General features: G+C 42.1%; 1 protein-coding gene across 14 annotated transcripts in view; it reads right to left on the reverse strand.

Annotated features, from left to right (window-relative positions):
- Positions 1-27039, reverse strand: part of MEF2C (myocyte enhancer factor 2C) — a 426321-nt gene that overhangs the window by 372479 nt on the left and 26803 nt on the right. The window lies entirely within an intron of this gene.

The raw sequence follows: 27039 nt of genomic DNA on the forward strand, positions 1-27039 counted from the left end.
TTGTTAAGTTCTTTCCTCAGCAAAAACGAGTCCCCTTTTCCTTGTACCCACGTTGCTTGCAGCAGCGTCCTCACTCCCGGTGGCTCTTGCGGAGGCTGTTCGTAGAACTAGATTCTTCAGGTTTAACTGCCACTCAAGATGGTGGCCGCAAATCTTTGTGAGGTCAGCGCTCTAGTGTTTCTACCTTAGTCTCGTGAAGTTTCCCTCCAGCTGTTTCTCTCTGGGAGCTGTGCACTTCAACTGTCATCCTGAGGAGAATGAACAGTGTTCCTGAGGCACTTCATTTCATAGAGAATTCTTCCAGTTTTGAGTAATTCATTCATTTTCTTGTTACGGTGTGCACACCACCTACTTTTTCCCTTCTGTAGAAGCTGAAGTTCTTCCTTCTTCCTACAACTGGATATCGGCTTTCTGAGGAGAATTCGTTTTGGCTTAATAGAACTTCAAGCATCTGCAGTAAGGAATCCTTTTGTATGATTTCCAGACTTGCCAATATATATATATATGTACATATATATTCAAAAACTCTTCGCCTTGCAGACTTGCCAGTCTTAGAGACCAACCTCAGTGCTCAGACTAATTCTTAGAGACTGTGATTGAGAAAACTGAACCTTGAGAAGGAGTTTTAGTTTCCCGTAAAAGACATTAGTATATTGTATATTTGTGAACCTTTAAACTGTTCTCCAGAGAACCTTGGATACCTCTGACGCCTGGAGAAAAGAAGATATTAAGTTAACATTGTTCTCTTAGAGAGAGTCTAGTCTCTCAAAAGATCCAGGTTAGGAGAACGATAGAATTGGGTGAATGTGAATGGCTGACCAGTTGAATGCGCAGCAGGAATGTACTTATCTATGCTCTTATCACCCGATTGCAGGTGCTTCCTTTAAAGAAATCCCAATAAGAAGAAAGGTGCAGGTTACAGAATCACACACTGAATATCCTATCTTCAAGTGGGAAACACCGGGTGGAACTGGATCTGGAGGCGTTCTCTCTTTTTCTATTCCCATTCCCCTTTTCCCCTAGCGGATGCAGGGTTCAGATAATCAGTAAAGTTTGAACACTCATCTGTTGGAGGGAGCTGGCTAAAAGGCATCTGCCCCTGTGGAAGTTTGACTAAATGAGTAATCGCCTGACACTGACTGCTTGTGCCAAGATACCGTTAGGGGGTGGGATAGGGGTTGTCTTAGGAGTGTAACTCCCTTATCCTGACTAGAATGAGGGTCACTGCTTGGACAGAGTACAAACTGACTGTCAACCAGAGACCACATTTCTCACTTGTGACATTCGACGAAGACTATGTTGTCCTACTGTTGTCTTTGAAAATTTCTATGCTGAATAGTTTGGACATTTGAATCATCCTCTATGAATTTGATAGGCCACTATATATATTCTCTTAAATAACCAAAGGTTCTAGGGACATTATAGTTACGTTACATTTTAAATGTGATCCCCATTAATTTTTCCATAGGGAGTTTGAACAGCGATAGCACCCAACCCACTGGATGGAATTACACCAAAGTTGTCAGAAAGGTAGCTCTTGGTCCAGAATGTCTCTTTTTGTTATTTTGTGTAAATCTTTTCAGTTGTTTTTGAGAAATTAAAGGAAATCAAAATTTGTATTTATAGGTATACAACGGATTTTCGACCACTCCCGAATTCGTGCTGAGGTCTAACTGGCTGCCAACACTTCAACAAGGAAGTGTTGGCAGCCATATTAGGACTCGGTTTCAGCAGCTCACAGGAGATGGGGACCCAGCTGGGACAATGGGGGCTTTCAGGCTCCCCCAACGACCCCCAACATTGTGACTCGGTGCCCTGGGGGACACCCACGTCACATGTCTGGGCCCTGGGGGATGGTGTCCCTGGAATCAAGATTGGTCCTGGTGAGAGTGCCACCCGGCCCACCTATCAAATAAATAAATAAATAAATAATTAGGCTGAGTCCCAGAGGATGGGGTCCCTGGGGTCAGGATCGTCCTTGGGAGGGAGTCTAAAGGTTACAGGGACGTCATAGTTAGGCTCACATTTTAAATGTACCAAACCATAGAAATTCACCTGTTATAGTTATAGTTATCTCAAGTAACTATAACTCATGCTTTAAGATAACTATAACACCCGCGCCCCACCATCCACAGTTTTTTCGTCAAAACTTTTACTGCAAATATTATATTGCTGTATATCAAAGATGTCATGAGTGCTGCAATTTGTGGGATCATTAGCAGTGCAAGTGTATTTCAATGGTTTTTTAAAATTTTATTTCCTAACTATAATGTCCCTGTAACTTCTGTTTTTTTCAGTCAATTTTTATGGGTTTTTTAAACGTAAAGTAATTTTCATTATGTCAATCCAACCACCACCTTCAGCCGTGTGTGGTGGGTTTGGCCGCGTGGCCTGGGCAGCAGCCAGTCACTGTGGCCAACCCTCCTAAGCACCTAACCCAACGCTGCACAAGGCCTTTGGCCATGCATTGAGGGAGTTAGTTGCAAGTCCACGTGGCCCCCTACCCGGTCAGATTTTGGCCCCGGGGACTCCATCCCTGGGGCTTGGCATTAATATTTGTCATTTTCTTTTGGGAAGGGAGCCATGTGGTCCCCGGGGCCTGACCTTCTATAAGATTTTTTGGGTGGAAAGGGGGCCACACAACCCCTTTCCCTTTCCGATTTCAGTTGTGGGGACCCCGTAACTCAGGGCCCGGCATTAATATATTTTTTTCTCTTGTGGAGGAGGGCTGTGTGACTCCCCCCCTCCCTGGCATGATCTCGGCCCGAGGACCCCAAACCCTGGGGCACGGCCTAAACATTTGTTTTTGTTGGGAGGGGGGCTGCATGGCCCCCCTCCTTAGGCTGATCTCAGCACCGGGGACCCCATCCCCAGGACCCAGCCATTTCACCTGGGTGCCACAGAGGGCACCCAATCACCAACTTTGGGAACCACACTGGGGCCTGGAGGCACCCATGGTCGCAGCTTGCTCTCCGCCTCCTGTGGGAGCCAGCATTGCTGTCACAGAGAAGGAGCTGCTAAACATTCATCTCCCTCTTTGTGAGAGCAATAGTTTCCTTTGTATCCCTGCGTGAATGTCTTCAGGCAGGGATACAGAGGAAACCTCTGCTTCCAACAAGTGAGAGCTATTTGACAGCTCTCACTTGCTGGAACTAGAGTGTTTTGTCTGACTTGGTGGAAGCTGTCAACGCTTCTGCCAAGTCAGAGCAAACAGCTTTGACCCAGGGGTGGGCACCCTGGGACATAGCAGGAGCTGGCACTGGGGAGGTGGGAGTCCCTAGGGCCATCTATCAATCAGTAAATCAATCAATCATTTGTAAAGCGCGCTACTCACCCGCTAGGCTCTCAAGGTGCTGAGAGGAGGTGGGGAGAGGGAGAAGTGCTACTGCTCGAACAGCCAGGTCTTGAGGAATTTCCTGAAGGCCAGCAGGTACTGGGTCTGACGTAGGTGGTGGGGAGGGAGTCCCAGATCTTGGTGCCGAGGTAGGAGAAAGATCTGCCGCTGGCTGTAGCTCGGTGGATGCGAGGGATGGTGGCAAGAGCGAGGTTGGCAGAGCGTAGTTGTCAGTTGGGAGTGTGGAAGGCGAGTCACTCATTGAGGTAGACAGGGCCAGCGTTGTGGAGTGGTTTGTGAGCATGGATGAGGAGCTTAAAGGTGATCCTCTTGTTGACGGGAAGCCAGTGTAGGTCTCTCAGGTGGGCTGAGATGTGGTTGTGGTGTGGGATGTCGAGGGTGAGGCATGCGGAGGCGTTCTGTATACACTGCAGTTTTATCTGGAGCTTGGTTGTGGTTCCCGCGTAGAGTGTGTTGCCGTAGTCCAGTCTGCTGCTGATGAAGGCATGGGTGATCGTCCTTCTTGTTTTGGTGGGGATCAAACTGAAGATCTTGCAGAGCATGCAGAGGGTGTTAAAGCAGGAGGATGAGACAGCGTTGACTTGCTGGGTCATGGTGAGCGCTGAGTCTAGGATGAAACCTAAGTTGCGTGCGTGGTTGGTGGGCGCTGGTGTGGTTCCAAGGGCAGCTTCCCACCAGGAGTCATCCTATACGGAGACGAGGATGAGGATCTCCGTCTTGTCTGAGTTCAGTTTTAGGCGGCTCCTCTCCATCCAGTTGGCGATGGCCAATGGCTCCACAAGGGTTACAGCACGGCCCCCCTTGAACCTATTTAGTCCCAGGAATGTGGCAGCCGGCTCCCCTGCATTTAATGTCAATTGTGCCCTGTCAAGGTGGCAGTTATTGGGCTGTGGTGGGGTCAGGTGCCCCCCCTGCATTGAATCACAGATTGTGCCCCAGGGAGATGGTGGTACCCAGGGCTGGGAGGGCAGATGCCCCCACTTATCATCTCAAATTGTGCTCCGGGGAGGTGGTGGTCCCCGTGGCTGTGGTGGGGCACTCGGCCCCTGCATTTGATTATAAATTGTGCCCCGGGGAAGTGGCGGTCCACGTGGCTGCAGGGAGGCCATCCAGCCCCCTGCATTTCATTATAAATTGTGCCCTGGGGAGGAGGTGGTTCTTAGGGCTGTGGGGGGCCGGGCGACCCTCATTCAAAATGTCAATGCTTGCGGGACCTGGCCCACCTGGGGGCTGCATTTAAAGAAGCACAGAAGGCCCGCGCTTGTTTAAAAAAAAACAATTTTCAGCGGGTCTCCCAGTTTAATAAACATATATCTATATATTTATAGATCTATCTATCTATCTATCTATCTATCTATCTATCTATCTATCTATCTATCTATCTATCTATCTATCTAATAATAATAATAGGTGTTTCTATTGGTATCCCTGTTTGATGTTTTTTCAGTTAAGTTGAGTTTGTGACCTACCCCTTCATGAGGTGGTTTCCATCGTTTTTTTCAAAACAAAAATATTTTTTTCATCGCATTACTTATGGTTGCATGTGTAGGTATTTTCCTTCCCCTAGTCCATGATTCTCTGTGCTGTCCCCTTCTTGATTCTAGTACCCCCCCTGTCCATTATGCAGGTTTCATCTTTTTAATTATTGGATATACAGCCCCCATTTTGGGTCTCTACCAGTTCCAGTGATGGCTCGCCGGATTAAACCAATGAGACTGTAGGTTGTGGTCCCTCTGTCCATTAGGCAGGTTCACTCTTTTAATCAAAAGTTATATAATCCCTTTATTTGGGTCTCTACCAGTACCAGTGGTGGCTCGCCTGATAGTTTCATTGAGCATCTGGGTCGTGGTCCCCCCTTCCTACCTTAGATTTTTTTAATTTTTTTTACTAAGCAGGGCTACGCTGACTGTAATCCGGCTTCCTCTATCTTAAGTGAAGCTCATTCTGTGTCCTGTGTAAAAGTCCAGGGTGGCTCACCGGTTTGATTGGACGATTTCTCAACTAGTGAGCACTCAGGGTTCAAGTCCTATCATCTTCTCAGGATTATTTATAATTCTTTTCATTAAGTATTGTGTGTTCTTCATTATTATCATTTTTCTCCTTAAATTAGGGCTCCATTTTTACATACATTTCTTTTGCGATATTCTACTATGGGAGATGTGCAGTTCATGTCGCCCGTGCACTTGTTCATTCAGTTGAAGCGCTTTATCAGGATGCATCACATAGGTATATACTTTTTATTGTAATGGCCACACATTTTGTCACTCTCCTATCCTTACGGACTTGTTCCATAGTCCGGCGATGGAGAGTTCACGTCCCTATTTCATTGGCCCTAAGGCACATCCCTGCCACGCCCACCGTCATGCCCACCACCATGAGGACGCAGCACCATACAGTTGTGGCCTCTTCTTTAAATCAAGGGATGAGCGGCCTTTTTTTTTTAAAGATGGATCTCCGATGGGGAGCATGCCAAGTTGCTGCACTGTGCAGCTTTCAACCCCCGCCGTGGGGTCTGTGGCTGCTATCATATCCATACTCACAGGTAAAGTTATACTAGTTTGTGACTAGTCAGTCTCTCTGCAATTTTTTAACAATTATGTTCCCCAACTTAGTTATATATAATCATGACCTTTCTGTTTTGATTTTTACTGTCATTTTTTCTGATAGTACACCTTGGTGTTCCTCACTATTGGGTCCGCAGTTTCACCTTTCTGCTCAGTGATACCTAATCATTAGGTAATCCTCCAATCACTGATGCCGCTTGTCTCTTCCACAGGTTACCTATGGGCACCATTCTTCACGGCCGACACAGTGGTTAGGTTGGTTAAGTGCTTATTCCGTACCTAAACCTTTCCACTGCAATCAGCATGCATGCAACAGAATAAGTTTGATATCAGTTCTGTTTTTAATTTAACATTACTCATCAGTCCCCCAGGTTAATTCATGTCCTGATGAGACTCTGATTTCCCATTTAAGGTTGAAACGCCATTGATACCAAACAAGACAGACCTTTTTCAGTACTAACTGGACACTGGAAATTACTCCATGTGTTCATCGGGACTGAAAACCTATGGCTGTCTTTTGCATTTGAAACCAATGTACTATTTATGCTCACATTATTAATCACTCTTTTTCTTTTTTTAAAAATTTTTTGGCTCCCTTCACTTGGGGTGTACTTGCAATTATTTCACTTTTTACGGTATTTGCTGCAATGTGTACATTAATAAAATTCAGTCTTATGTGATTTATTAATACAATGATTTACTGTTTGTTGTTAATTCATTGTTATTGAGTACGGCCTGACAGAATCAGTACTGTCTTGGATTTGAAAAAATGTTTGTTGTCTGTTAATTGATTTGATGCAGGATTTCCTGTTTAACCATATTGCTATTGTAAAATGAGTTAATTGTGAACACATGTCCTATACTTTTCACTTGATACCCATGTTCACATTTAGGTTGCTTTTGTCTCTGATAGATTACTGCCTGTCTCGGGGCCAATGCACACTGATCCAAAGCTTTTGGTACCTGTGAGCTTCGGCAGGATGCAGCCATGCTCCTCTGAGCCTGGCTCTGCCCCTTCATTCATATATCTTGTGAGGGGGCTTCTAGTTAATTTACTCATTTAGTTGTTTGAATGCTTATTACTTAAAGAAACTCATAATAGATTTAAAATTAAGATGTAAGTGAATCTCATTTTCCTCTCACCCAACATCTTGAATCTCATGGTTGATTTCCCCCCAAAAGGATAATTTGAATGCTATCAATTGATTATTAACAGCCCTTTCAAGGAGAAAGTGTGGGCTTCAGACTCCAGTTCTTTATAGAACGGCGCCAATGCCATTGTCTCATAAAAACCTTATAATCGAGACATGTTTCTGCTTTGTCTCAGAGACAGAGGCTGTGGACTGGAAAATAATGAGGCTGTTTGTGCAAGTGTGATGGCTATATATTAACACTGAATCCTCATAGAATGGTAGATGTTTGATGCTAAGAATAAACATTTAGGGCCAGGTGTACAAAGTCTGCTGGCATTTCTTAACGGTCCAAATTGCTTTTTTGGGATGTTAAGAAATGCAAACTGGGCTTTTCTTATGTACAAAGCTGGAATCACAAATTGCAATTCTACCCTGTAGAAATTGCAATTTGTGAATCCCGGAATAGGGATTTCCCATTTGTGATTCCTGTTCTGATATACCATGCATTTCCTAAATGTGACTTGGGCATTTAGGAGATGCAATTACCATCAACTTGAAGTTGATGGTAAGCAGGTGCAATTTCAAAAAACCACTCCTTAGAGCACACACATGCCCCTTAGGCATATGTGTGCTCTACTGGTAAACCTTTATTTTTGGGGTGCACCAACAGGGGCATTTTGCCCATTGCCAACCTTAGTTTGCACTTCCTAAATAGCGATTTCCTGGTAAGAAATCACTATTGAGGAAATGCAAAACTGGCCCATTGGTTCATGCGCAATGGGATTTCTTAATAGCAATTTCTTAATTGCTATTAGGAAATCGGTATCTTAGTACATTGCAATTTGCATTCTTAAATAGCAATTTTTAGGAAGTCACTCTCTAAGAAATGCAAAATTGCATTTTCGTACATCTGGCCATTAGAGATCCTCAAAATATATTATATCCTATGTTTGTCTATATTCATAATTTGATATGTGTGATAATCTTGTTACATTTATTCCACACTAAAATCAACTTTAAATAAACCCTTAAAAATAATATTGTGGCTTTCGTGTGCGTGTGTGTGTGCATGTATGTGTTTGTCTTTGTGTCTGTTGTGTGTGTGTCTATATGTGTGTGTCTACACACTTGGGGCAAGAAAGAGGCCTATCAGCTGTGATGCACCAGTTTTATGGGTCTCCCTGCACTGGAACGCCCCCTTGCATACATTATGCCTGACTCAGGCATAATGTGGCACCAAGACTTACAAAGTGGTGCAATACAAGCATTGCGCCACTTTGTAAATATAGCAAAGGAGAATGGCCTCCTTAACGCCACACTAGCATAAAAAAATGACACTAGTGTGGTGCTAAGAGGTGCTAGGACCTTTTAAATATGTCCCTTGGGGTGAAAGAGTGCCAGTATCTCACAGCAATAATTCAAAATGCCTGCACGTTGTTGCATGTTCTGTTACATACTTTAAATGCCTTTTCATGGGTAAATTGAGCGAGAGCTGAAGGCCATTACTGATGTACTACCTATTTACTACAAAATGCAGTTCCCAAACCTATGCCCAGAGACTTCTGACTATGCATTTCTAACTTTTCTGTGCAGTGGTCGTCACACATACTCCTACATCTTAGAAGTAAGTGTGGGAAGTAGGAGTGGAAGTGGTTGGAAATTAGTAAATACTTATTCCTAAATGAGTGCGGTTTATGACTGGGTAAGGAATGCTTTAAGGAGGTACAAACACCCACCCCTCTACACATAAAACTAGTCTGTGATTATCTTCTTACAAGCAATGCTCTGCAGCAGACACTGTACCCACATGCACTCTTATTATGATTGAAATATATATATATATATATATATATATATATATATATATATATATATATATATATATATATATATAACACGCACATATCTCTCCAGCAACACAATTAATAATATCAACAAAATTATGGGTACTATACCATGAAACTTGCTGGACAAGCAAATATCTTCACAGCATTTGGCGTACCTCCTTACGTTGTATTAAAATGTAGTAGGTTTGTAAGCAGGTTCATAAGACAAAATATTATTGCTATCACATCTTCAAACGTTGCCAATATCTTCGAGGTAAAATCTGTAAAATTCATAGGTTGACCGTTGCTACTAGCACTACCCCTTATGACCACACCTAGCCCAATTTCTGAGTACACAGTGAATAGTTTATCTTTTTTTCAATTTAACACTAAATCCAAAACCTGAACACGGCCCTGCGTGCAATCATGAACTTCAGATTATTATAAAAGTTTGCATTCTGGTAGATTGTCATTAGACCATATTTTTCTTCAGTGTGCGTTTCAGGTAGAGTATTCTGGGGCACACCAATAGACTGCAGTAAAAGCATCCCACCTTGACCACATCTCTTCAGGCATAAATTTTGTATGTCATGCATGTTGTTAAAGCCTGGTCATGAAATCTATCATATAGCACTATTCACTATAAAGAGGACTCGTCTGGGATCGGTGAGCCCTTTCAGATATGTGTTCACAGGGCGTTACATCAATATTTATATCAGACTATTTATGCGTTTATAGGCTGTATTCTCCCGTGAGTCGTTCAAGGATTTGTAGGTTGACTAGCTCCCAGACACCCCCTATCAAAACTTTGCAAGCTCCCTTGTTCTCTGAGTTCCATACTCACAGACAGAAGTGTACTTCCAAACAAGTTATCTTCCAACTCTAAATTTCAGATGGTCTTTCTGCATAGCCTGATAAATAATGCTGTATCTATGTTTTGGTAGGAATGCAAATTGTGTTAGTCAATGTAGTACTGTTAGATAACCAGGGTCTCCCATGACATGCCTGTTAACATATTTCGTGGGTTCCTATTATGACGCAAACTCCCAATCATTAACACCACTACATACCCACTGTTTTTTCTCATTTTAAGGAGTGCAACTTCACAGTTGTATATTCCATGGGTCAGATTGTGCAGCATGTCCCATGTTGGACTGCTGTTTTAGAGGAAGGTGTGAACGTCTGCATTGATTTTCTAGAATAACTTCTCTTAAAAGAGATACTATGAATTCTTAAAGAGGTATAGGAACAAAGGAAACACAATCTTTTTGTAGAGTGGTGTCATAATAATTAGTGATAGAAGGGATCCCCAATGCCAGATTTCACACTGAAATTTAGCCAGGGCTCTATATAAATTATTATTTTGGAATTCTTTCTCATCTTTCGTTATGTAAATACTCAAACATTTGCCAATCTAAAAGGAGAGGGTATCATACAAACTGCTTCCAGGCCAATAAGGATTTATGCCCATTGTTTTTTATCTCAAGCATGTCCAGAATGGCCAAAATGTATTTGGGAATATGTCAATAGTCACTTCAGGATGAGTTACATATAAGGTGACATAATCTGCATAGAGGAATATCTGCTTGTCCCACTGGGAGAGATCTATCTAAGTAACCTACATAGTGTATCTTTAAATATAACCTACAAAAACTAAAATGCAGGCCTGGGCAGAACCCATGGAGAAAAAAAATCTGCGAGATTCCATAGAATTCCGTCAACTGGCAGAAATAGACACATTGTGCTGCTTGCAATGAGATTTAGTGGCAGGAGCTCATTCCATGCTGAAAATTCAGCGTGAGTGGCACCCTGCAGTTCGCCAAAGGACACACCTTCTCAAGTAGATTTTCTACTCGAGCAGCAGCTTTCTGACTGCAGATGGTCGTGACCTCCCTTGACTGGGGAAATCTCAACAGATGCCCTCCTAGTGACCGAAAATGACACTAGGAATCGCCAAATCACACTCATGCTCGTCAGCTTACCCCTGGTGAGCAGCACATGAGCCACACTGCCAAGTGGGTGTTGGCTGAATTTGGCTGAAACTCTGTGTTACAAGTGTAACACACTTGGCAAAACCCCCACCAACTCCACTGGGGGAGCGGAATATATTGTCCCCCCTACTAAAATGACAGTATGAAAGAAGCAGAAAGAGGGCACACATTGAACCATTCCCTCTCATGGGTGAATAGCTCTAAAAACATTCCATTCACTTGCACTCTTGTAATGGGAACTAAGTGTAGGTGATCTTATCCATGACCGGAATTACTGGCCATATCACATTTTCTCTAGGATCCATAGCATATGGGCGTATTTGATGAACGCAAAGAACTTGATTGCTTCCAACAATAAAACTGCTGTTGCTTCTACTGCCCTCCTGTGCATTTCGGCATGCATGTACCTAGTGTCATAGGTACCAGCTAGACAAGTGAGTCATAAATCTCAACTGATCTAAGTTCACCAAAATCCTTACCACTCCACATATGCATCTCCCTAGGTCTTGGATAGGTCCTCAGTTTCACGATTTAGCAGGAAGATCAGTTGTATGACTTACTGTCAATCTTGGAATTCTCTTGTTTGTGGATGAGCCATTCACAGATACTGTGGGTACAGGTTTCTTCCCTAGTTATGACGTCCATTTAAACAAGGTACTTTAGCAACTAAGGTTGTCAAACTTTAAAAAATTTCAGAAGTAACCTATTGCTCCTGATACCTTCCTACTATTAATTTGGGTAACCCATTCTGAAATTTTCTCTGTTGTGAGTGGGGTGTCCAAAGCAGTTAGGCTAAAAACGTATTAAAAAACTGTGCTTATCAACACACTTTGGTGCCCCCAAAATCTCTACACGTTTGTGGCTCTTCCCTGTTGCAGGTACTTGGCCCACCCATACAAGTAAGGTATCATTTTTATCAGGAGACCAAGGGAAACAGTAGGTGGTAGGAAATTTGTATTGGCACAGTGATCCCACACAGAAATGTGAGGAAATTATGATTTTTTTAGCTAAATTTGAGGTTTGCAGTGGATTTGAGGGAAGAAAACATTGGAGGATCAATGCAATCCACACCTCCCTGGACTCTCCCTGGTGTCTAGTTTAAATAAATGTCTGGGCTTGGTAGGTTTCCCTAGATAGCCGCCGATCACGGGACCAGAAACACAGGTTACCCCCTTGTAAAATCAGGTTGTTTTGTGATAGATAATTTTGATGTCTCCACAATGTTTTGCTCCCTTTCCTGTTGCAGGCACTAGGCCTACTCACACAAGTGATGTACCATTTTGTATCAGGAGACTTAGGAGAATGCTGGGTGGAAGAAAGTTTGTGGATCCCCTCAGATTTGAGAACTATGCATCACTGAAATATGACAAAAATCTGTTTTGAGGACAAATTTTGAGGTTTGCAAAGAACCTGGTGAGAGCCCTACAACACACCAAATACTGGATTCCCCTAGGTGTGCAGGTTTGCTATGTTTCCCTTGGTGCCAGCTGAGCTAGAGCCCAAAATCCACAACTAGGCACTTTGCAAAAAACATGTCAGTCTTCAGTGGAAAACTGTGAGGTATCCATGTTGCATTTTGGGGAGTTTCCAGTCACAGGCACTAGGCCTGCCCACACAATTGAGGTACCATTTGTATTGCGAGACTCTGGAGAACACAGAATAGCAGAACAAGTTTCATCACCCATTGTCTTTCTCTGCTTTTGCACCTTCCAAATGTAAGACAGTGTGAAGGAAAGAAATCATTTTGAGAAATGCACTGTAGTTCACATACTAGTATGGGCACCCCCAAATTCAATGATGTGCAAAAACCTACTGCCTCTAAACTTTGTATTCCGTGCCCATTTAAGAAATACATAGGTTTTCTTGATAGCTATTTTTCACTTTTTATATTTTGCCAAATAAATTGCTGTATACCCAGTACACAATGAAAACCCATTGCAAGGTGCAGCTCATTTATTGGCTCTGGGTACCTTGGGTTCTTGGTGAACCTACAAGCCCTATATATCCCCACAACCAGAAGGGCCCAGAAAATGAATTGGTATATTGCTTTAAAAAATCTGCCATATCTGGGAAAAGTTACAGATGAAATCATAGACAGAAATGGCTGTTATTTTTCAACTCAATTTCATTATTATTTGTATTTCAATTGTTACTTTCTATAGGAAAACCTTGAAGGATCTACACAAAGAATCCCTTACTGAATTTAGAATTTGGTCTACTTTTCAGATATGTATAGCTTTCTGGGATCCACGATTGATTTTGCACCCATTTCTGTCACTAACTGGAAGGAGGTTGTAAGCATAAAAAATTAGAAAAATGGGCATGTCCCAGTAAAATGCCAAAACTGAGTTAAAAAATTTGATTTTAGGATTCTGGTCTGCCTGTTTCTGAAAGCTGGGAAGATGGTCTTTTACCACCGGAAACCCTTCGTTGATGCCATCACCCGCCTTAGAACACCACCATACAAGAAAAAGACTATAGATGGTACATCCTTCTCCGTTCAAGCAGCCAAACTATGGAATTCATTACCCCCAACTATAAGAGCCACAGATAACTTTCTTGTCTTCAGAAAACTACTCAAGAGTTGGCTTTTTCCTTCATAACCACCATATTCAAACAACTATGAACTGCATATGTCTATGTTGATAAATATTTTTTTCAGATTATGTGTATATTTCTAATAATGTATAGTTACTTTAGAAAATATGTATCGCTACTATGTCATAACAATAAAATACACACACACTCTTTAAACCTGTTTGACTAAGTATATTTTACCCATGGTTCTAATTATGTATTGTATGTGCATATGTGTTTGTATTCATGTGTGTGTGTATGTATATATATATATATATATATATATATATATGTATGTATGTATGTATGTATGTATGTATATATGTTGTTTCTGTGCTTGGCATGTTCGTTGGTCATTGCATTGCTCCTGTGTGGTTTGTCATACTAGATATCTATGAATACCTGCTCTCATCTTATCACACTTATCTACCCATTATCATATGTCATGTCTCTATCAAACTATCCTCCATTCTCACTCTGACTCATCCCAAATCCTTTCTACTACTTTAATCTCCTAAATAACTCTGCCTAAGCTCTTCCCTCTGCTTCCACATCTAACTCACCAAACCTCACTCTACTACCGTGACCTCCCACACAACCCTACTAAATTCTCCTGTATTTATCTCACTCTGCTACTATGCTCTCCCTAACCCTTCCACATACTCTTCCCTCCTCCACCCCCCTTTACTCATCCCAAGCCTTTGGGTTGAGTAAATTAAGGATATACTCCCAAATAACACTTCTGGATTTCTTTCCTCCTCCACCCCTCCATTACTCCAGTCAATCTAACTAACAAACTCTCATATCAGCGGCTCCAATTAACTTATAATAATACTAAAACTGTACTCATTATTTCCCGATACTAATCCATCACTAATTCTTGTTGGGTTCCAGAGTAGCGTGCTACTCACTGAAAAGTGCTTTGAAGCCTCGTCAGGGGTAGTAAGCGCTATATAAATATGATTACAATACAATACAATTTGCAGGAAAAACAACAGATGCTTAGTTCTGCAGCACTTTTCCCCAAAAAACACATTTTAGCTGTATTTCGGCTAATTTCTTGGTCCTCACCAGGGCAATCCACAAACCTTGGATACCTTTAGAATCCCAAGGATATTGGAAAAAAGGATGAAAATTAAGCATGGCTAGCTAATGTGGATGAACAGTTATGGGGGCCTAAGTGCAACTATCTCAACTAGCCAAAAAAAGGCTTAGCACGGGGCAGGGAGGCTTAGCAGTAAAGGGGTTAAACACTAAAAAGGCTTTAAAAATATGTTAAGAAATATAGAGTAATTCAGAGGTGGTAAATCTCCACTTTTCAGAAATAAATTTCAAAAGAAATATCAAACACCGGCTGGTATAACCAGTTCATTCCATTCATGAAGTAAGCACCTCAGTTGATACATTTTGGAATTGTTGATACTCTGCTATTCCACTGATGAGGTTACAGACAGGTTTTTAAAACATCCAGACATGACTTAACGTTTTAACAGCAGGTCAAGACAGAACAAACTATGGCTGATTAGACTGCTTGATCAGTCTCCTGGCAATTAGGGTGCTGGGACTGAATCAGTTTGTGACTCAGCTACTGAAGGAAACCTAATTGCCTTCTAAATATGGAACATTTTTGGAGTTTCAAATACAGTGAACACATCAGTATTGTAATGGCAAAGTGAAATTAACTAAGAATCTTTCAAGACCTCAGTACTTTCATCAGCATTGTGCCAAAAAAGCAGACCTATTATTTACAGTGAGATTACTTGAAATAGTATTGGTTAAAACATTATGTATCTTGATGTCTCTCTTGGGAATGATCCAAGACAGTGATATCTGCAGTAGGTGCTGGGCTAAGTCACAGTGCTAAAGTTCTGTGCTCACGTATAACTCACCGCTGTAGTTAAAGTGACACATAAGAAAGCGACTCAGGGTCCTATTACGAGTTTGGTGGTCAAAGGACCACCAAACTAGCAGTGGCGGTCAGACTGCCGCACTCCTGGCAGTCTGACCTCCAGATTGCAACCGTGGCAGTTGGACTGCCAGGGGACTGCTGCCACCACCAGGATCATGGTCATCCATGGTGATGCTGAGTTCTACACTGCCGTTCTGATTACGAGTCCCCTTTACACCAGCCTTTTCATGGCAGGGTCCCTGTCATGAAAAGGCTGGCAGAAAGGCAGTGCTGGGGACCACAAGGGGCCCTGCATGTAGGCAGGTCAGGGGCCCCCATGCCCAGAACCCTTGCAATGCTCACTGTCTGCTACGGCAGACAGTGTGCATTCTGAGGGTGTTCAACGGCCATAGCCTTGGCTCCATGAGAAGCCAAAGCCAATGCCGCTGCATTGTTTACACTGGGCTGACCGGCGGAAACCTCCTAATATGGAGGTTTCTGCTGGATAGCCCAGTGGAAACATTGTAATTGGCCCGGGGGGGGGGAGGACACCAGCTCTGCAGCGATCCCCTCTCCATGGGGCTGGTGTGCTTACGGACCCCCTACCAGTCTCGTAATGAGGCCCTAAGAGTCATTTAGTGTTTGGCAGAGTGGAAGCCTTGCTGTATATCAATGTCAAACTTGTGCTTCACACAGATATTCAATCAACCTGAACCCAGCTGGATGCACCTGCAGAAACTCCTGACCTGACATTCGGTCCACCACACGATAAGTAGAGAATTTCAACAATGGACCCATGTATATGTGTGTGTGTGGGTTGGGGGGTCATTGTTTTTATACAAATAAATGCTCACTTCTGGAGTTCATTTGTGTACAACTAACATAAAGGCCCGAGAGGAACAAAAACAGTATGTCACCAGCGGTTTCAATGCAGACATAGAACTCCCCGACAGGTCGACGGGATCTCTAAATTGGGAATGGTGGTTCTCTGCAAGAGGAGAAGAGGCCAGGACTCCACTGACCTGGAGAGTTGATGGACCGCAAGATGGAAGATAGTATTATAAGTGGTAGTAGACACAATATTTGATCTGCAACATAATAAAAAGTAAACGTGCGAGGAAGAATAATGAGAAAGGGGAAAATATGTTTTTGGTCTTTCTCTGCCTTTTGGTATAAATCCAAACGTAGAGGTTCTTAATAAGATGACAACTTGAAATGCTAATTTGCATTTCAGATCATCGTGTCACTTTTGTATCTAGTTGGTTCATAAAACATGTTCTTACATTTCATTTAAATAATTAAGTGGATGAGCTATTACATGTAATGAAGCAAAATTGTGCATATATATGCTTTCATTAAGATTCCTATTTTTCTATTTCAATGAATGTGAGGAACACTCTCTCTATTTTCTCACAAAGCCTGAAAGAAAACTGTTCATGCAACCCTGAAAGTTTGAGATGTTCACTTCTTTATGGTGCAGTTTTCACGCTTTATTTTTTTGTGGAGGCCACACCAACACTTGCAAACATTTAGCAGAATACATGTCAAAGGGTGGATAGTATACGGGCCTGTGATACACTGTTCAAGTATTGCAATTTGGGAAGGTACTGTCTAACTACATGCACAAATTCACTGTCAGACATTGCTCTCTTTTTAGTCCTAAAAGTCACCGCATTACAGGCTGTGTTGCTCTATTTTGAAAGAGAAGGTGGTCTGCTTTTTGGTAGACTGTAGGGCACAACGAATCTCAAAGAACCATGTAAATGTGGTTTTTACAACTCATTACTTGTCTGCTTTACTCCATTTATTTCACAAAGTCTTTTCTGGTTAAAAAATTTTTTTGCAAAAACCTGGAACCACTTGAATTGAAAAAATAGCACACTCTAGCTTCTAGACAAATGAACATAACATTTTGATGTTTTTTGGAAAGTGTGAATAAAAGCAATGTTTAACAAGTCCTGACATTTTACTTTAGTAAAGTCACAGCCCCAAAGACAGAAGGCTAACTTGTAAATTTTGGTTTGTCTAATTTAGCAGGAGTGTGTAGCCCTCCTTAATAAGGAGGACCCCACTGGCCCCTTTAAATGTGCCACCGAAAAGGCTTCTACGATGGAGTGTCACAATCCCTGTCCGTGGGTACCCAAGTGAACTAACATCTCAGTATCTATGAGTCGGCACTTTACCATAATAATTAGAGTGATTCAGAAATCATGTTCACTTCTCTAAAAAATTATTCTGTGAAACTGTTTCTTGTTTACCAATAGAACTATTTAAAGAAATGCAGGTCCCCTCCTTGTGGTTGTTTAATAACCAAGCATACCTCCATTTCTGAGCTGAAGTCTATGTCGGATCTAGAAATGATGACAGCATAGCCCATGCAGAGTAAAATATCCCAAATAGTCTACTTTTGGGGTCATAGATTGTTATGTTTTATGACTTTGAGGCCAATTTAATCAGTATATTTAATTTTTGACAAGCATAAATAACTTGGTTCCTAGTAGGAAACCAATCTGTACAAAGCTATATTACAATGGAGTGGTACATAGGGGTGTTCCCATTTTGAATATATTAGGGGCAGTGTATAGATGTTGTGGAACCAAGAAATAGCGAGTGGGAAGTATGAAAAAAGGGGTAAAAAAAAAAAAAAAAGATGATATTGCATGAAGTACAAAAAATTGCAGTTGGTTCAAAAGTAAAATAATTGAACATAGATAAAAAATAAACATAACATACAAAATATAATGCCCAGTAATTTGCCAACAAGGAAAAACAACAGCTCATCAGTGCTCAGTGAAAATGTAAGAAAGCGTCTCCCTCCTCAGAAAGCTAACAGATGTTGCAATCTGACTGTGTATATGGCAAATTAAACCTGATAGTGGTTAGTGGAGGAAGTTTGAAGCTCTGGATCCCACACATTCAGCTTTAGAGCAGCGTGTACTCAAATATTGATGGAATGGGAAAACCCTAGTTTTTCTCAGGTTGAGTGTACCAGACAAAAGCGATGGACATCATTCAGGGTTCAGTAAATAGGGTACTCGGCTGGACGGATTGTCCAACTTCTGTTTAGACCGAAAGGAAGAAGGGTCGCTTTAGTGGGACAGATTCCTCTTTTTAGGCAATAAGAACACAATAATTATTATTGGACATGTATAGCATTATTTAAGTGCAATATTCAAATATTCATATCTAGATACCTTCTTTTGTGAACCGTATGATGCTTATCTGTCTCATTTATATGCAAAACATTGTTTCAAAATCAATTTATTGTATATTTAAAGAAATCAGAATGGTTCCAAAGTCTCTGGTACATAAAACACGCTATCCTCATATGTGATACACAGTACTGTGACTAGACGACCAGGAGTACATTTTTTAACGAAAGGTTGGTTTAGAGCAGGTGTCTCAAACCTTTTCTGCAATAAGAGCTACTTACATTCAATAAAAATCATCCAGAGCTACTAACAATATTAGAGTTGCATTGATGACCACTTCACGCAAAATTACCTTAGTGCCCACCATAAGCAAGATCATCAGCAATAATCTCCTCAGTGCATCAGGCATTGATGCCAACAGTAATCCTAAAAAATGCTTTGTCAAAGTGGAATGCCTCTGCATGGATTATCCATAAACAACATAGCTGCCATAGCTGATATGCTCCTGGCACCAAGTTAATATAATAAATTAGTCTTCCCAACACCTCATAATTTATCACTCAAATAGAAGCATCAAATATATTATGGAAATACAACAATTTTCCTTGAAATATCAGGTTACGAGCTTACGAGTTCTTTAAATAATTACATCCTGGTCTCAAACACGTTTCAATTTAGATACATTTATGTTCATTCAACTGAGCAAACGCTTCTAATTTAGTACTTTGAGCTGTACAAAGGAGAGCTACTTACAGGTAGGTGGAGCACTACTAGTATCTCACGAGCTACTCATTGGAGAAACCTGGTCTATAGTTAGTCCACTATGACTTTTAGTCTTCAAGTATAGTTGGGTGTGACGCAACCAACAAGGTTTAGACAGCAATCCATATTTTTTTTTTTTAACCTTCAGCGTGGGCTTCTCATGTCTGTTCTACATAGTTCGGCCTATTGAATTACGGTCTCTTCAGGACGAAACAAGGGAGTGTGCACACACTGGGGCTATTGAGAGGATTGTGTATATATACTCAATTACAAAGTGGGAAATCAGGGCAATCAAAACCGGATATGTCAGTGGCAGAAGCCATCAGTCGCTGGCACTGAGCATACCTTTAAATGTCACATCTGGTGTGCTCAGTGCTGGATCCCCCCTGGTGTGAGGAACCGGATGGACAGAAGAAATAGGTTATAAATGATGTCATGGAACATGCCATGAGTAAAGTCATGTGTGAGGCCAAAAACAGTGCATGGCGAGGATGCAAGTTATAGTTAGCCCTACTAAATTTAACTGATGAATTTCTGTGTATTTTTGTTAGTTCAAAACATTAATGTTGTCACTGACAAATTCACCTATCTATACCGTTACTTTAACCTTTGATTTTTTTTCAGTGAATTTCTAAGGTTGGCCACGCCTTGCGGCCAGTCCTCCTGCATGCAGCCAACCCCATCCTGCATATGGCCTTTCGCTGTGTACGGTGGGGGGGTTGCCACACGTCTTGGCTAGTGGCCAGGCCCTGTGGCGAACTCTCAGAAAGGCAGCCAACCCCACATTTCACATGGCCTCCCAACACGCATAGAAGGGCTTGGCCTCAGTGTCTGGCACTGTGAACCCCACCCCCAGAGCCTTATTTTTAAAGGGGAGGAGGGCTGTGAGGGGAGTGTTGATGAGAAGGGGTTTGAAATATTTGTAAATGTTAGACTTAGCATCCTTGGCATGGTCTCCCCTAACTTTTTGCCTCTGCTTCCCAGGTTGTTTCTGTGTGCTGGACTCTGTTTGTGCTGTTTTGTTTGCTCTGGACACTTTACCACTGCTGACCAGTGATACAGTGTAAGTGTTCCCTGTGTAAAATTATATGTGTACATTGGCTTATCCATGATTGGCATATTTGATTTACCAGTAAGTCTCTAGTAAAGTGCCCAGGACCTGTAAATCAAATGCTACTAGTTGGCCTGCAGCACTGTTTGTGCCACCCACATTAGTAGCCCTGTAGCCATGTCTCAAACCTGCCATTGCAGTGTCTGCGTGTGCAGTTTAAACAGCCATTTCGACTTGGCAAGTGTGCCCACTTGCCTGGCCTAAACCTTCCCTTTTTATACATGAAAGGCACCCCTAAGGTAGGCTCTACATAGCCCCATGGGCAGAGTGCAGTGTATCTTAAACGTGGGACATGCACTGATGTGTTTACATGTCCTAACAGTGAAATACAGCTAAATTCATTTTTCACTGTTGCAAGGTCTATCTCTCTCATAGGTTAATAAGGGGGCTGCCTTTAAATATCCTTAAAGCGCAGATTCCCGTTGGAAGCAATTAGAAATATTGAGTTTAGGGTCTTTGAACTCTCAATTAAAAAATACATCTTTTAGTGAAGTTGGTTTTTAGATTGTGTGTTTGAAAATACCACTCTTAGAAAGTAGGCATTTTCTTGCTTAAACCATTCTGTGACTCTGCCTTTTGTGGTTTCCCTGTCTGGGTCAGTTTTACAGTTGCGCTGGTTGCACCTCTCTTCTAGACAGTGACACAAAGGGAGCTGGGGTGTAGCCTGCATATCCTGATGGGCCATCTGGGCTGAGGGAAGAGGATGAGTGGTCACTTACATCTGAAAGGGCTGTGCCTGCTCTCACACAGTGCAGACTCCAACCCCCTGGTGTGTGGCTGGGCCCTGGCTTGGGAAAGGCAGGATCTTGAAAACAACAGCGTTCTACTTCAAAGGCAGAAAGGGGTATAAGAAGAGGACCCAAAACACCTGAAAATCAGATTACTTCTGGAACCAAGAAAAACCTCTGCCCGGGAGAAGAGCTGGAGAAGCTGGAGGAAGCGTACTGCACCTTTGCCTGTGACTGTGCTTTGCTGGGTCAGCCTGCAGTAACTACATATGCCTGAGAGAGGACAACAACTGACTTTTGTGTGACTTCCCACTAGTGAAGAATCTCCAAGGGCTTGAACTGAGCTTGCCTCCTGTTGTTGAAGTTTCAGGGACAACAAAGACTTCTCTCTGCCAGCACTTGGGCTTTCTACGGGAAGTCCTGCCTGCCAAGTGGTGCCCTAACCTGTCACTAGGCCCTTAAAAGGTGCAGCTGGTGGAAAAGGACAGAAATCCACACAAAGACCGCTGTGTGGGGAAACTTAAGATGCACTACCCGCCCTGCGGCTGATAAACGACATGCCGACACGTGGCTAAAACCGACACTCCAACTGCATTGCGGCTGGGAGATCGATACAATGCGGCTGGGGAAACGATGTGCAACACCCACAGCAGCTACTGTTAATGGCTCAAGCCCCGACGCAGCACGGACCTGAGGTGCCCGTCCCAGATCGACCCATCGCGCTCTTGCAGGAGAGGAGAAATGATACACAGCGACCTGACCGGAGGAGGAGCAACGCAATGTCTTGCTTGCAAGTGAGAAATCGATGCATCGCTGGCCATTTTTTGACACACACTCACCCGTGTGGCTTTATTTTGACCCTACTTAGGTACTGTTGTGCAATACCAGCTTTCTCACTGGTTTGCAAGGATTAAGACTCTTATTCTTTTTAAAATTCATATCTTGACTTGTGCAAGTTGTTTTTTTGTTGTTTTGATCGTTTTGTTTAGATAAATATTACCTATTTTTCTAAACCTGTGTTGTGTCATTTTGTAGTGTTTTCACTGTATTACTGTGTGTGTTGATCCAAATACTTTACACATTGCTTCTGAAGTTAAGCCTGCCTGCTCGCGCCAAGCTACCAAGGGGGTGAGCTGGGGTCAACTGAGGGTGGTTCTCCTTTACCCTGACTAGAGTGAGTGTCCTTGCTTGGACCGGGGGTAACCTGACTGCTAACCAAAGACCCCATTTCTAACAGTAAATATTGGAGATCTCATCATGGGAGAAGTTGCCAGAGTGTTGCAGAGTTCCTGAGAAGGGTTGATGATATTTTCGGTGGCTGATGGATTGGAGAATACTCTTATGATGTTGAAGAGTTGTTTGCTGGGGTTTGAACTGTCTTCAGTGCGGTCAGCAAGGGAGCTCCTTTTTGTTTGTTTCAGGAGTTGGTGGTATAGGTTGAGGTGAGGTCTTGAAAGAGGCACAGTCTGTGGACTCTGCTGGTGGGCCATTTCCTTCTGATTTGCTTGCAGTATAGTTTGGTGGCTCTCCTTTCTGTGGTGTACCAACTGTCCTGTTTAGCAGATCTCTTGAGTTTAGTGCTTTTGGCAGGGCGTTTTTGTCGGTGCAATTGGTGATCCATGCAGAAAAGTTCTTGACAACCGTTGTAGGTTGGTTGCGGTGCCAGGGCGGGCAGTGTTGAGGGCATCAGACTATTGGCTCCCAGATAGTTTTCTCCAGTTTCAGTGGGCAGTGCTGAGCAGCTTGGTGCCAGGGGGGCCGGTGATGGTGAAGTGTATGATGTCGTGGTCTGTCCAGGTGAGCTCAGTGACGTGGCTGTACTTGGCTCTCTCACTGGTCATAAAGATAAGGCTCAGTATGTGTCCTCCAGTGTGAGTGACGTTGGTGACTAGTTGGGTGAGGCCAATGTTACCCATGCTTTTTGGGGGGGTTGGCAGTGTTCGTGTTGTTGAGGTAAAAACAGGTTGCAGAGGAAAATGTAGTGCTTGAAGTCAAGGGTGAGCTGGGCGATGGCATCGCAGAAGCTGGAGCAAGGACCTGGTGGTCAGCGGGTGAGGGTTCCTCTGATAGTGGTTGTGCCATCTGTGTGGAGTTGAAAGTTGAAGTGTTCCATGATCGGGGTGGTGGTGTCCGTGGAGGTGGTGCAATGAATGGTTTCTTTGTGGATGATGGTGATGATGGTGATTCCATTTCTGTGTTTGTTGATGGCATCTTGGTGTGCTATTTTGTAGCCATCGGGTGTTGCTGAGGTGAAGTTGGGCATGGATGCTGGGTTGAGACAGGTTTCAGTGAGGAAAATGACATTCGGTGAGAGAGGTGAGCTCGTATCGTATCTCAGTGGCGTGCTTGCAGAGAGGTTGTGCATTGAACAGGAGGCAGTGGAGTTGTGCTGAAGTGGTCAGGCTCGGCGTGGTGCTGATTCTCATTGTGTAGGCAGGTGTTCCAGTGTTGCAGGAGAAAAGACAGTTGTAGCAAGTGAAAGGTCCCACCACGGCTTGAGGGGAAGTATGGCAGTAGTTGTTGTTGTGGAGCCCAGGGTCGAGGCCTTGGAGTTTGGCAGTGGTGTATCAGTGAGTCGCAGGAGGGCCAGGGTTCCTGACACTGGGCGCGGTCCAGACGGGCGTAGATGAGCTTGCCTTTGGTACGCCTTCAGCACTCTGGTAGTGCACCCTCTGTGTGCATTGGCTGCATTGGCCACACTACAGCCTCCACTAAGTAGGTCCTCGGTGGAGGGAGGGGTGTTGGTTGGCAGGAAGTGAGAGGGGCAAAATATGACGGAAAAAGAGCAAGCGGTGAGGCACAGTGGCTCAGTAAAATAGTAATCACTGTGATATGGACAACAATGTATCAAACACCAAGATGACAGAGAATTAGCAACAGTGTTACAAAACGACTTTTACTACATTAAACAATATAAATTATTACAGCAGTGATTCAAAAAGTGCTATTATGGTTAAAAATAATTGAGGCCACCACAATTGTTACAATTGTTTAGAAAAACTAAGCACAAGGAAAACAAAAGTAAGGCTAATGAATAAATGACAGCAGTAAGCCGAGGAGTGAGCAGTAAACAGTATAAACACAGTAAACACAGTTAATAAAGGGAGTGGTGGGAGCGACAATGAGGGGAAGAAAATGGTGGCAGAGAGAACGCTATCGGCAGAGTCAGGAATGCCTGCTGATCGTGCAGCGAATAGGGAACTGGCTCAAGGATATGCTCAGAAGGGTTTCATGCTAATAATAATGGAAACAAAGAAGCAGTGATAACTTTAGGAAATTGTTTAGTGTAGGCACAGACATCTAACTTTGCAAAGTAGCAGATAATTTAGTGTTAGATCTGTCATCCTATTTTAATGCAATATCATATTTCTGGGATATATTATTGTGAAATGTAAATGGCAGTTTCAAGTCATTAATATAAATTCTTCATTACAAGTAATAATTATTCTTCTAGTTATCATACATTATACTGTTTCCTGAAGTGTTCAAGGTTGTTTAATATAGAAATTACCACTGAGAGTTAGACATTTTGTTATGTTTTGTCAGTTTGTGCCATACTACAGCAAATGATTCCCTGTGAACTAAATCAAAACATCTGAACATGGAAAAAGAGTTTTCTTTGTTTTGATTAGAGATTAGAACATTGGAATGTTGGGAGCTCCATTGAAAAGAATGGAGTGATCTGGGCTTCCAATGGCCGGTAGAAGCCCTGACCTCCAACATTCCAATGTTTTGCTCACAGCTGTTGCTGTGAACAAAGGCCTCACAGAGCTGGAGGGGATTTCAATCACCTCAGGCTCCTTGAGGCCTTTCTTTTATTTATTAGATCACTCTGCCTTCTATTGCAGAATGTTCTAAAAGCCTAATAGCCCTCCATAGCTGGGCTAAACTGAGCCTTCAGCTCGGGCCTTTAACACTGGAGGGGGCCTTCATTGGACGTTATAGCCTGCTACGGCGGGTCATAGTGTAATATTAAAACACCATTTCACTTTTGAATTATAAAGAGTTCCACAACTAAAATGGCAGAATTGAAGATTATCTTGCGACTCAAGATTAGCATTTATTAATTTACAGAATTATGTAGTGTTTACATGATCCAGTAGTATCAGACTTTACATTACATCCAGTTTATGAGGACAAAATTTTTCATCAATTCAACATTCTGAACATACATGCAGAGACAACCATATTATTGTGCAAATCTCTTTCCCCAAGTAGAACTGACAAACGCACAGTTGGCAACATTCTTACAGATACTTTGGTAAATATAATTAAATAGATTTAACCCTTCATGATCGCCTAATATGCCAAACAGGCACATTTGTTAGTTTTATTTTTCACATCTAACTAGTGCATTCAATAATCTTTTTAAAAAGGAATTAATGCAGAGGTAAATTTAGTTAAATGTTATTTTCAAATGAAAATCTAAGCCTGCACCTTGAGGTATTGGTATAACGAATTAAGACTTCATCACACTACCCATACTTCAGTAATGACTGAGGGGGTTATTACAACTTTGGAGGAGGTGTTAATCCGTCCCAAAAGTGACAGTAAAGTGACGGATATACCACCAGCCGTATTACGAGTTCCATAGGATATAATGGACTCGTAATACGGCTGGTGGTATATCCGTCACTTTACCGTCACTTTTGGGACGGATTAACACCTCCTCCAAAGTTGTAATAACCCCCTAAATGTGTAACTTAAACGGAAATACGTTTAGAAAACAGCAGCTTTAAACAATATTTTCAATATAACTACTCTCGTTTGAGAGAGTCACGTTTTTCATTGAATAATTTTCTATAATGGTTACATTCTGTATCACACTCAACAAACAATATATAGTACGTTTAAGAACCAGAAATCAATGTTCTAGAATTGAGGAAAAAATGTAATTGGATTCATATGTTCTGGTGATGCTGTCAGCTAACACACTTTTGGGAGGAAATATTTGCAGAGATTATCAACAGTGTAATACAAATCATATATCTGACTCCAGTAACTGCTTTATTGGCCCTATATGCAGGTAAGCAATTAGATGAAGAAATATCAGGATAATATTTTTCTATCTTTAACAATTGCATGGTCTTAAGTAACCATACATTGGAACCCCTCCTTCATTCTCACAGTTACAGAATGGAAAGCCAAAATGAAAGGTTAGTCAGTGATCATTTTGGTTTCATGCTAGAATCAACACATTAATGGACTATAGGAAAATATAGGGACGTTGTTCTTACAAAGAATAAATAAAACAAGATAGGGATTATTTTTTAATAATGTATTGTCAAATTCCAACTAAAGGGTCTTAATTTTATTTAATGTGTTAATTAGTGAATACAATTGATTACAGGGAAAAAGGTAAGAACTGATATTACAATCTTTCAAGAAGATTCTGCATTATCAAATTAATTATTTATTTCAATAAATCCGCTGGACAGATCTTTCAGTAAAAAAATCAAAAGATGATTGGAAAATTGGAACGGGTTGTCAGTATTTGGCACGTTGGATAATGCTTCAAGTTCATTGTTAGGATATTTTCTCAGAAATAGTTTGCCTTGCTTGTAGCAATGTTTTGTTTGAGAGTGATCCATGCTATTTTGAAGATCGAGAAGTCAGTTGGAGAAGTGGATTCAGACCATGTATTTTCATGTTTGTGGCTATTTCCTTCCCTAGCATTCATCTCTGAATATCAAGTTGCAGAGGGTTAGGCATGATCTCTTTGAAGAGCTCAGTGCATGGGTTTTTTACCAAGCCATCACTCCTTTTTTGCAACTTCTCTGACCATGATATATGACCAAGATACATACATGTTTTTAGGACCTTAGTGAATATGCATGTAGCGACGTGCCATGGTCCTGTGTCATAAGGAGTGGTGTAGGGAATTATAGCAATTTTGCCTGAAAATTCCTAACAGAAAATTAATAATTGAGCATATTGTTATTACAGATGGTT

Source organism: Pleurodeles waltl, chromosome 1_1, assembly GCF_031143425.1.
Source record: "Pleurodeles waltl isolate 20211129_DDA chromosome 1_1, aPleWal1.hap1.20221129, whole genome shotgun sequence".
Classification (NCBI taxonomy): Eukaryota; Metazoa; Chordata; class Amphibia; order Caudata; family Salamandridae; genus Pleurodeles; species Pleurodeles waltl.